This window comes from Myotis myotis, unplaced genomic scaffold (genome assembly GCF_014108235.1).
Source record: "Myotis myotis isolate mMyoMyo1 unplaced genomic scaffold, mMyoMyo1.p scaffold_m19_p_4, whole genome shotgun sequence".
In the NCBI taxonomy this organism is placed as follows: Eukaryota; Metazoa; Chordata; class Mammalia; order Chiroptera; family Vespertilionidae; genus Myotis; species Myotis myotis.
This window is the reverse complement of record NW_023416346.1, coordinates 30,457,014-30,470,453: the sequence shown is the minus strand read 5'-3', so window position 1 is coordinate 30,470,453 and position 13,440 is coordinate 30,457,014.

The following is a 13,440-nucleotide window of genomic DNA, read 5'->3' as shown; positions in this document are numbered from 1 at the left end:
TTTTTTTTATTTTTTTTTTCTTCTTCTTCTTTTTTTTTTCCTCTTCTTTTTTCCATCACCTGATTTTACCCTTTTAATTACTACCTTCTTATTTTTAACCAGCATTATTACTGCTACCATTTTACCATTTTTTTATAAAGTGCCATTTTATTTTCTCTTTATTTTATTTTGGGATTAGTGTTCTCCATTCTATTTTCATCGTTATATTATTGGTTGTTTCTAGTTTGCATTCATCTCCAGGGAGCTGTTGCTGGAATTTGTTGGGATTAATGGCTGTTCTATAGGAGTATTCTCCTCATATAAAAAGTCTCTTCCCCTCTTCCACTTCATTCTCTCTTTTCGCTCTTTTTTTTTCTTTTCTTTTCTTTTCTCGCTTTTATTTTCCCCCCTCCTTTTTCCCAATTTCATTTTTGCACTCCTTTTTTTGGTCCCTAATTTTCTTTTCTTTTTTCTCTTTTCTCTTTTTCTCTTCCTTCTTCCTTATCCCCTAATTCTCTTAATTCAGGTGGTCACCTTTATTTGGGGTTATTAATATTGTGAATATATTTGTGTATAGTGCCTGGTACGTGGTGCCTTGTTGTGTTGTATTTTGTGCCTTTAAAACAACGCAGCAGATCCAAGCAACAGCAACCTCCTGAGCACCACACCCTCTGCTGAGGAACAGCAGCTGTATGTGAAACCTTGCCCCACCAGCCAGAAGAGCCACCACAGCTGTGAACAGCACCCACCAGAGGAGCTGCTGCCAACTGAAGAGCAGCTGCTACCGCAACCGCCCGAAGAGCAACCACAGACCAAGGAGTCACTGCCACCAAGGGAGCAGCCACTGAACGACTCAACGTCTAGATATGTCAGCGAGATCAAACATGGGTAGACAAAGAAACCCCCAAAGGAAAGAGAAGGAGGACTCTCCAGAAAAGCAGCTAAGTAATACAGAGGCATGCAACATGACAGAAAAAGAATTCAGAATAAGGGTCTTAGAGTGCATAAACCGGATGGAGGAAAAAATCGACAACCTCTCCAAGAAGCAAGAAGAAACAGATGAAAAAATCGATAACATATGGAAGAAGCTAGAAGAAACAGATGAAAAAATCAACAACTTAAGTAAGACCCAAGAAGAAATGAAGAGTGATATAGCTGCAATGAAAAACTCCATTGAAAGTATCAACAGTAGACTAGGAGAAGTGGAGGACCGAATTAGTGATTTAGAAGACAAGGAAGCAAAACACACCCAAAACGTACTGCAACTGGAGAAAAAAATGAAAAGACAGGAGGAGAGCCTAAGGGAGCTTTGGGACAACATGAAACGAAACAACATACGAATAATAGGGGTACCAGAACAACAGAAGGATGAACAAGGATTAGAAAACCTATTAGAAGAAATAATATCAGAAAACTTCCCTGAGGTGGGGAAGAAAAAAGTCACACAAGCCCAGAGAGTCCCAAACAAGGTGAACCCAAAAAGACCCACACCAAGACACATCATAATTACCATGGCAAATGTTCAGGACAAAGAGAGAATCTTACAGGCTGCAAGAGAGAGACGGAAAGTTACATACAAGGGATCTCCCATTAGATTGTCAAATGATTTCTCAACAGAAACACATCAGGCCAGAAAAGAATGGACGGAAATTTACAAAGTGATGCAAAGCAAAGGACTGAATCCAAGAATACTCTATCCAGAAGGCTATCATTCAAACTTGAAGGGGAAATAAGAAGCTTCACAGACAAAAAAAGGCTAAGGGAGTTTATCACCACCAAGCCAGCAATGCAAGGAATGCTAAAGGGACTGGTATAAAAATAAGAAATAAAAAGCTCAGAAAGAAAACAGCCACACAAAAACAGAAATGCCTACAAACAAGTACCTTTCAATAATAACTTTAAACGTAAACGGACTAAATGCTCCAAACAAAAGACATCGAGTGGCTGAATGGATAAAAAAACATGACCCATACATCTGCTGTCTACAAGAAACCCACCTCATTAGAAGGGACTCACACAGACTGAAAGTGAAAGGATGGAAAAATATCTTTCAGACAAATGGAAAGGAAAAGAAAGCTGGGGTAGCAATACTTATATCGGACAAAACAGACCTCAAAGTGAAGGCCATAACAAGAGATAAGGAAGGCCACTTCATAATACTAAAGGGATCAATACAACAAGAAGATATAACCCTGGTAAACATATATGCACCCAATGCAGGAGCACCCAAATTCATAAAAAAACTCCTGGAAGATATCAAAGGAGAGATCGACAACAATACAATCATAGTAGGGGACTTTAATACACCACTGACAGCACTGGATAAGTCCTCTAGACAAATAATCAGCAAAGATACAGCAATCCTAAATGACTCACTAGATCAGATGGACTTAATAGACATCTTCAGAACACTTCACCCGAAAGCCAGGGAATATACATTCTACTCAAATGCTCATAGGACATATTCAAAAATAGACCATATATTGGGTCACAAGCAAAGTATCCCCAAATTCAAGAAAATTGAAATCATAAAAAGCGTCTTCGCAGACGACGATGGCATAATATTAGAAATAAACTACAATAAAAACAACCCAAAATACTCAAACACCTGGAAGCTGAATAGCATGCTATTAAATATTGATTGGGTTACCAATGAAATCAAAGAAGAAATTCGAAACATCCTGGAAACTAATGACAATGAAAACACAACAATCCAAAACCTATGGGACACAATGAAAGCAGTCCTGAGAGGGAAGTTTATAGCTCTACAGGCCTATCTCAAAAAACAAGAAAAAATGGTAGTAAATCATCTAACTCTACAACTCAAAGAATTAGAAAGAGAGCAACAAGAAAACCCCAGAGTGAGCAGAAGGAAGGAGATAATAAAGATTAGAGCAGAAATAAATGACATAGAGACCAAAAAAACAATACAGAAAATCAATGAAACCAAGAGCTGGTTCTTTGAAAGGATAAACAAGATTGACAAACCTCTAGCCAGACTCACCAAGAAGCAAAGAGAGAGGACCCAAATAAACAAAATCAGAAACGATAGAGGCGAAATAACAACAGACCCCACAGAAATACAAATGATTGTTAAAAAATACTATGGACAGCTCTACTCCAAAAAACTAGACAACCTGGAGGAAATGGACAAATTCCTAGAAAAATACAACATTCCAAAACTCAATCAGGAAGAATCTAAAAATCTCAACAGGCCAATAACTATGGAAGAAATTGAAGCAGTCATCAAAAAACTTCCAGCAAACAAAAGCCCAGGACCAGACGGCTTCACAGGGGAGTTTTACCAAACATTCAAGGAAGAACTAAAACCTATCCTCCTCAGACTTACAAAAAATTCAAGAGGAAGGAACACTTCCAAGCTCATTCTATGAAGCCAGCATCACCCTAATACCAAAACCAGGTAAAGACAACACAATGAAAGAGAATTACAGGCCAATATCCCTCATGAACATAGATGCCAAAATCCTCAACAAAATCTTAGCAAATCGGATCCAGCAGTACATCAGAAAGATCATACACCATGACCAAGTAGGATTTATCCCAGGGATGCAAGGATGGTACAATATCCGCAAATCAATAAACGTGATACATCACATAAACAAATTGAAAGGAAAAAACCACATGGTCATATCAATTGATGCAGAAAAAGCATTTGACAAAATTCAACACCCATTTTTGATAAAAGCTCTCAGCAAGGTGGGAGTAGAAGGATCATACCTCAACATAATAAAAGCCATATATGACAGGCCCACAGCCAACATCATACTCAATGGACAAAAACTAACACCATTTCCCCTAAGAACAGAAACAAGACAGGGATGCCCCCTCTCACCACTCCTGTTCAACATAGTACTGGAAGTGTTAGCCATTGCAATTCGGCAAGAAGAAGAAATAAAAGGCATCCAAATTGGAAAAGAGGAAGTAAAACTGTCCTTATTTGCAGACGACATGATATTATACATACAAAACCCTAGAGACTCCATCAAAAAGCTACTGGACTTAATACATGAATTTGGCAATGTAGCAGGATACAAAATTAACCCCAAGAAATCCGAGGCATTTCTATACACCAATAGTGAACTTTCAGAAAGAGAGATTATAAAAACAATCCCTTTTACCATCGCACCAAAAAAATTAAGCTACCTAGGAATAAACTTAACTAAAGAGGTAAAAGACCTCTACTCAGAAAACTACAGGACGTTGAAAAAAGATATAGAGGAAGACATAAACAGATGGAAGAACATACCGTGTTCATGGATTGGTAGAATCAACATCATTAAAATATCCATACTACCCAAAGCAATCTATAAATTCAACGCACTTCCCATTAAAATACCAACGGCATACTTCAGAGATCTAGAACGAACTCTCCAAAAATTCATCTGGAATAAAAAAAGACCCCGAATAGCTGCAGCAATCCTGAAAAAGACCAAAGTAGGTGGGATCTCAATACCAGATATCAAGATGTATTACAAAGCCACTGTTCTCAAAACTGCCTGGTACTGGCACAAGAATAGGCATATAGATCAATGGAATAGAATAGAGAACCCAGAAATCGGCCCGAACCAATATGCTCAATTAATATTTGACAAAGGAGGCAAGAACATACAATGGAGCCAAGATAGCCTCTTCAATAAATGGTGTTGGGAAAATTGGACAGATATATGCAAGAAAATGAAACTAGACCACCAACTTACACCATACACAAAAATAAACTCAAAATGGATAAAGGACTTAAATGTACGACAGGAAACCATAAAAATTCTAGAAGAATCCAAAGGCAACAAAATCTCAGACATATGCCGAAGCAATTTCTTCACTGATACAGCTCCTAGGGCACTTGAAACGAAAGAGAAAATGAACAAATGGGACTACATCAAAATAAAAAGCTTCTGCACAGCAAAAGAAACCATCAACAAAACAACGAGAAAACCCACTGTGTGGGAAAACATATTTGCCAATGTCATATCTGATAAGGGCCTAATCTCCAAAATTTATAGGGAACTCATACAACTTAACAAAAGGAAGATAAACAATCCAATCAAAAAATGGGCAAAGGACCTAAATAGACACCTTTCAAAAGAGGACATTCAGAAAGCCAAGAGACATATGAAAACATGCTCAAAGTCACTAATCATCCGAGAGATGCAAATCAAAACAACAATGAGGTACCATCTCACACCTGTCAGACTGGCTATCATCAACAAATCAACAAACGACAAGTGCTGGAGAGGATGTGGAGAAAAAGGAACACTTGTGCACTGCTGGTGGGAATGCAGACTGGTGCAGCCACTATGGAAGACAGTATGGAGTTTCCTTAAAAAACTGAAAATGGAACTCCCATTTGACCCTGTGATCCCACTTCTAGGAATATATCCCAAGAAACCAGAAACACCAATCAGAAAGGATATATGCACCCCTATGTTCATAGCAGCACAATTCACCATAGCTAAGATCTGGAAACAGCCTAAGTGCCCATCAGTAGATGAATGGATCAGAAAACTGTGGTACATCTACACGATGGAATACTATGCTGCTCTAAAAAGGAAGGAACTCTTACCATTTGCAACGTCATGGATGGAACTGGAGAGCATTATGCTAAGTGAAATAAGCCAGTCAATGAAGGAAAAATACCACATGATCTCACTCATTCATGGATAATAGAGACCATTATAAACTTTTGAACAATAATAGATACAGAGGCAGAGCTGCCTCAAACAGATTGTCAAACTGCAGCAGGAAGGCCGGGGAGGGTTGCGCGGCAGGAGGTAGGGGGGTAAGAGATCAACTAAAGGACTTGTATGCATGCATATAAGCATAACCAGTGGACATAAGACATTGGGGGATAGGGGAGGCTAGGGGACTGTCTAGGGCGAAAAAAAAAATACAAGGGACTCATACAACTCAATAACAAAAATAAATAAATAAACAATCCCATAAAAAATGGGCAGAGGACATAAAAACAAAACATTTCTCCAGAGAAGATATACAGATGGCCAACAGACATATGAAAAGATGCTCAATATCTCCAGTCATCAGGGAAATGCAAATCAAAACCACAATGAGATACCACTTCACACCAGTCTGAATGGCTATTATCAAAAGCCAACAAATAGCATGTGTTGGTGAGGATGTGAAGAAAAGGGGACTCTTGTGCACTGTTGGTGAGAATGCAAATTGGTTCAGTCTCTATGGAAAACAGTATGGAGCTTCCTTAAAAAAACTAAAAATAGATCTACCACAGAACCCAGCAATTCCATTTCTAGGTAGTTATCCAAAGAAAACAAAAACACGAATTTGAAAGATATATGCACCCCTATGTTCACTGAGTCATTTTACAATTTACAATACCTAAGATATGGAAGCAACCTAGATGTCCATTGATAGATGAATAGATAAAGAAAAGATGTGATATATATAGCCCATTATATATGATATACTTTATATATAATGAAATATTACACATAAATTTAAAAAAGAATGAAACCTTGCCATTTGTGACAACATGAATAGACTTAGAGTATTGCGCTAAGTCGGACGGAGAAATATAAATACCATATGACTTTACTTATATATGAAATCTAAACAAACAAACAAAACCAAACAAAAACAGACTCATAGAAACAAAGACCAAAGGTATGTTTACCACAGAGGAGGGAATAGGGGGATGAGTAAAAAAGGTGAAGAGGAATACAGTCAATAATATTGTGGTTAGTTTGCATGGTGACAGATGATTACTAGAATTTTTGGCATGATCACATTGTAAGGGATAAAATGTTAAACCACCATATTGTACACCTGAAATGGATATAAATAATATAATATTGTATACCAAGTACACTTAAACTAAAAAGTTTTCTATATAAATTTATAATCAATTGAGATACTGGGGATTTTACTGAGTAAAAATTCCAAAAGTGAGTTTAGGGATAACAGAATAACCACTAAAACACAATGAGGATAAATTAGCTTTACTGAGCGCAATTTATGATGTGCTCTAAAGTGGTATCTTGGTTATTAAACAATTGGTATTCCTACATGTTAATAACAGTTAACATTTATGGTGCTCTTATTTTGTGCCAGACATTGTGTTGTGTTTTTATATTGATTATCTCACTCAATCATTCCAATGCCATATGAAGTATATAATAATAAAGAGCACTGTTGAAGTCTCATGTTTTAAAAAATCTGCTGTAAATCTCAACTCTAGAGTTGTCACCAAATATTGAGTTTTTTAATATTTAAAGTTCTCAGATGTCATAATAATAGAGTCATGAACACTAATTTTAAAATCTCCAGCTTCTCATCTGGTCAGTGTTGCTCAGTGGTTGAGCATCAACCCATGAACCAAGAGGTCCCTGGTTCGATTCCCGGTCAGGGTAAAGGTGATCCCCAGTATGGGGCATGCAAGAGGCGCTGACTGATGTTTCTCTCTCACATCGAGTTTCTCTATCTCTATTCCTCTCCTTTCCTCTCTCTAAAATGAATTTAAAAAAAAAAAATCTCTAGTTTCTCAATTTTCTTTCCAGTTTCTTGTAATTGCAATGTGGAAGTTCATTACTGCCTATCCATGAAAGCCAGAGGGTTCTGAACTGTTTATAATTTTTTTAATATATCATCTCATGCACGTCTGGCAAATAAGTTAGAAAATGCTTGACACATTGGGTTTAAAATCTGCTATTCAAGCGAACATGTGGTCCAGAAATCTGGCATCCAGCTGGCAGAAGGGAAGTATAAAAGCCTTTGGGAATACTAAATCCCTCCCCTAATAATAAAAAAAATAATATTTATGAAAGTAAATAGTTATCCAAATCCAAGTGAAAACTTTGAACCAAGATTTATAAATTACCTATATATAAAAAAAAACACCTGTGAAGGCAGGCAGTGCTTTCAAAAACTCATCTCTCTGTTGCTAGTTTGTAATCTTGCTATATCAAAATCTGGAGTATGCAAATCATAAAGAGAAGGAAACATAAAATAAAAATGTCTCCATGTGAAGGTTTCAGTACAAGATCTGAGTAACAGCCTGAGAAGAAAGCAGGAATTTGAAAGTTAAATTCAAGGAAATTGCTGAAGTCTAATTAGCAAGGAAGTCTGTACACTAAGGTAAGCTCCAACATATATGGAAAATAAGAAGATACCTATAGATCAAGAATCATTCAAAAAACAACTCAGCTTAAATGGCCAAGCAAAAAAGAAAGAGGAGGAGGAGAATTAATTGCTTCAATATTGTGTTAAAGAGAGCACTTACATTTATACAGAGGTGAATGGACTGTCTATTAAAGTTGATGAAAGGCTATATGGTAGTCACCATGCTGTGTTCATCAAATTAAAATCAAATAAGTATACCTTAGGAGGATATAGGTAACATTCCATTACCTATATCACCAAGTACTGACTTAAATGATTAAACTTGACTGCCATATAATTTGAAGGAGAGCAAAATGCCTTGATTCTATTGTAAATAACAGTATAACCCCACAAAAGACCATAAAGATTATCAGCATAACAGAAACTTCTTAACTCACAAAGACATAAAACTGAGCTTAAATTCCCAGCGTCTGAATATGAATGATATTATTAATCACATGTACTACTAAACAGTGGTTCAACTAAAAACATTCAAGCCACAAGTAACAAAACAACTTTCATATTAGTAATCATTGAAGCAACACAATTGGGTTATCAAATTTATAAAAATCAAATACGATGCTTCAAAGTGTAAGGATTTTGAGAATTCTAAGTTGCAAGTAATCATGAAAGGTCAAATTTAGTTCATTACCATCAGGCAAATAAATGAAGAACTCTAAACCATTCAAGGTAAATGGCTCATATTCAATTACTGAATGCGTATCGATAGTAGTTCTTTACAATTTACTAGAGGCCCAGTGCACAAAAATTTGTACACTGCGGGGGGGTTTCCCTCAGCCCAGTCTGTGCCCTCTCGCAGTCTGGGACCCCTCAGGGGATGTCCACCTGTTGGCTTAGGCCCGCTCCCCGGGCGATCAGACATCCCTCTGGGAGCCCTTGGGGGATGTCCACTTGCCAGCGGGGAGCAGGCCTAAGCTGCAGTCGGACATTCTTAGCGCTGCTGAGGAGGCGGGAGAGGCTCTCACCACCACTGCTGTGCTGGCAGCTGTCAGCTTGGCAGCTGGCAGCCTGGCAGCCATCAGCCTGGCTTGTGGCTGAGCAGAGCTCCCCTTGTGGGAGTGCACTGACCACCAGGGGGCAGCTCCTGCATCAAGCATCTGCCCCATGGTGGTCAGTGTGTGTCATAGTGACCAGTCATTCCCAATCGTTCTACTGTTAGGGTCAATTTGCATATTACCCTTTTATTATATAGGACAGAGGCTTGGTGCACAGATGGGGGCTGGCTGGTTTGCCCTGAAGGGTGTCCCAGATCAGGGTGGGGGTCCCGCTGGGATGCCTGGCCAGCCTGGGTGAGGTGCTGATGGCTGTTTGCAGGCTGGTCAAGCCCCCCAATGGGCACCCTTACCCCATGGGGCTGTGGCCAGCCTGGGTGAGGGGCTGAGGGCTGTTTTCAGGCTGGCCACAGCCCCTTCAGGGTGTTGGCGGGGGGGGGAGTCCCGCTGGGGTGCCTGGCCAGCCTGGGTGATGGCTGTTTTAAGGCTGGCCACGCCCCCCAGCGACCCAAGCTCTAAGCCTCTCCTTTTTTTTCTGGGATTTATTTATCTTCTATAATTGAAACTTTTGTAGCCTTGAGTGGAGCTGAGGGCCAGCCAGGGAAAGCAGGAAGCTTATCTTCCTCCATCGCCGTGGGCAGCCCAAGCCTCCTGCTCACTCCAGCTCTGTGGCCGCCACCATCTTAGTTGGGTTAATTTGCATACTTGCTCCTGACTGGCCGGTGGGCATGGCTTGAGTGTAGCAGAGGGATGGTTAATTTGCATGCTTCTCTATTATATAGGACTAGAGGCCCGGTGCATGAATTCATGCACTAGTGGGGTCCAGCCAGCCTGCCCCGATAGGGGCAGGACCAGCTGGGAGGAGGGGCTGTAGGCAGTTGGCCAGCTGGCCCTGCCCCCTGGTTGAACTCTTGGTGGATGGGACAATTTGCATATTAGCCTTTTATTATATAGGATTTCTCATAAATATATTTCCTGAACAAACATTTATTGAAGACTACCGTAAGGCCACATAACTAGATGTTAAGATGTATAAACATTAATAAGCCACAACCCCTCATGGTTACATTTTATTTTTAAAATTTCAAAGAAATGTTTAAAAGATAATCTTAGTGGATATATGACATGAATTTAGGAATCCATATGTTATATACAGTTCATTTTTTTGAAACTTATGTTTAGGGCCAAAAGGTTACTGATTTAGAGATCAAGCCATATCATGAAAAACTCATCCATTTCCTAGCCATGTTCTTCAGGTGTTTGCCCAGTATATCTTAAGTTGAAATTCTGTCTCTCCCAAAAACAACCCCTTGACTTTTCTACAAGTCAGCTCTTTTTCTTTCTCAGGGAAGGCTTCAATTAGCCTTCATTCTGAAATATTTTCCACCTGATACCTCCTCTTCCTCACTCCCAATCACTCCTGTAAGCACTACAATATGGCTTCCATCTATACCATTCTATTAAAACTTCCCTAGACTCAGTGGAATTTAAGAACAACATGAATTTGATTTAAATATCACTAAAACCATAGGGATAACCCCAGGACAGTACCTACACAACAAGGTTCTCAGTAAATACTAGCTGAGTTGAATATTATCTATCTATCTATATATAAAAAGCTAATATGCTAAGTGTCCAACTGTCTGACCATCTGCTATGATGTGCACTGACCACCAGGGGGCAGATGCTCAATTCAGGAGCTGCCGTGACATGCACTGCCATTTACAGTGAAACAGCACTGTGGACCTGACGCCCACAAAGCAACACTTGGCTTCCCCCAAGTGGGACACAGGCCCTGCCACCACCCCGGAGCAACACCCCACCAAATCGCAGCCGACACTGCCAAGACCCCATAGCGCAAAATGTGGCCCTCAGCCCAGCCCAGCCCAGCCCAGAAATGGTCGCTGTTGGTGCCTGGTAATGACGTCACATAGCAACTCCTGGCCTCCTCTCCCTAGCAACTAGCCTCCTTGGCGTTTCTTCAGCCCAAGAACACAATTTGCTTTATAGCCAGGTGGAAACATTTTATACTTTAACCAAATGCCTGTGAAGCCTTTTTACATGCCTTATCTCATTTGAGTCTCACAGAAGTCCTGGATTAGGTAAATAGGAGACTCGGTGGAATCTTATTTTATTTTCCTTAGCTGGAAAATGGAGATTTAGAAAGTTTAGAAACTTGACCTGACTAAAAAGAAATAAGAAATGGTGAAACTTGAAAATGACTTCAGGTTTTCTCACTGTGCAGAATGTAGTCAAACACTGCTACAGTTAAATATTTTACCCTTTGTTCTCCCTGAGTGATCTACAATAATAATCTGCTTCATGTTGATATTTACTGCTGTGTTGCTGACAATTACCTGAAAGAGAAGTTGGGGTGCTTCACTGGGCTGGAAAAAGTTTAGCTAAATCATAAAGCTGGTCTAACTAAGCAAGTTTATCTATTATGTAAAGCTCTTGCTGGTGCCAATCACATGCATGTGTTTCCATCTGTCATTGCTGATCGTGAATTTGGTTGACACTTCTATTATAGAGAAAGGACGAATAGCGATATTAAAATATTTCTTCTAATTAATTTCCTTTCAATGTGCACAATTTCGTGCTCCAGGCCTCTAGTATAAATAGTAAAGGTGGCCATGCACATAATACAGTAGTTACTCCTTAAAAAATCTTTGAATTGACAGTTGTGTATAAGAGAAACTTTATTTATTTAAAAAAGCTGTTGTTTTCCTTAATTTATTTTCCAAATATGTATTAAGTACTATGTACAAAGTATTGGACATGGTTTTTATTCTCATGGATTTCAAGAGTCTAGCAAACTATATGTTTGATGCCACAAGCTTAAATTTTACATATATATGTAAAATAATGGAATGTACTTCCTTAAAAAGGGAGAAATCCCCTTTGTTCTTCTAAGGCCAATTTCTCAACTCCATCAACTGAAGGAATCACCAGGTTCTCAAATCATTGTTCAAATAGAACTATCCACCATAATCCCATCATATCATAGTTGTGCACCTATTTCTGTGAACCAGTTTCCGGCAAGACTTATTCTGGTGCCTGGCACTTATTAGACTCTCATTCCATTTGTTTTCATTGCAAATATGAGGAAACTAAGGCCCCCCAAAATAAAGAAAGGTTAGTTTTTCTGTGGTATATAGAATGAGCTGTAAAATCACAAAGACCTGAATTTAAACCTTGGTAAAAATATTTAACCTCAGCATTTCAATTTCCTAGCAAGATTAAATCATATGACAAATGTGAAAACCCCTGGTGTGAAGTAAGCACTCAATAAACCCATGATCACAGTTAATGACATAGAACTTATGGTGTTAGACACCATAAGTAGGTTGTTAAAAATTTAAAAACAGTGAAAAATATATGTAAACAAATTATAGTATTTATCTGATGTTTTAGATTTGATTTTACCTAAAGTGAACATTAATATAAATTCAGTGTGGGACAGTGCAAAGGCCCTAGATGGGAAAAAGTAAAGAGCTTCCCTAGGGGCAGAAAATAGCTGATTTAACAGCATCCTTAGAGGCTAGGGAGAAAAACTTACCCAGATATTAGCAACATCAGTTATATAATTAGGAAAAATGTTTTATATAATCAAAATAAATGTACAGTGCTTCAAGGTGGCAAAACAGAGTAAATGAAAGCAGTATCTCTTCAGATATTTAAGCAGTATTTTTTCCAGATCTTTAAAAGGGAAAACATTTAAAAATAAGTAAATAACATCTCATGAAAAATGAAAATTTTAAACAACTAGGTATTTACTTTAAGAACAAAAAAGAAGAAAAATTGAAATGTCCCTGGTTTAAAAAACAAAACAAAACATGAAACATATCCCACAATAGCATAATGGTTGAGAAGAGAGTCAGAAGTCTTTGCTCATAATTCCACCTCTTATCTACTAGTTGAGATATCTTGTGAAAGTTACCTAAATGATCAGTACTTCAGTTTCTTCATCCATGAAATGGTGTCAATAATAGTATGTATCTCATACGGTTGTTTTGTAGTTTGGAATGTGTTAATATTTATAAAGCACTTAGAACAGTGTGTGGCACAAATTTAGCACTAAGTGCTTCTGAAATAAATCACCTGAACTCATCTTGTTCAATATGGAAATAGGAATCTGACAAACCTCATTCCATTATTTTACAATGATTAATTTTAAGGTTTTGCTATGTATTTACTCTGCAGCCATTGAGTTCCTTATATAAGTACTTAAAAATTAGAAACTCTAGAGATTAATGAAAAAAATAAAAGCAAGAAGTTGACTTGTTTTCTGTTTCTT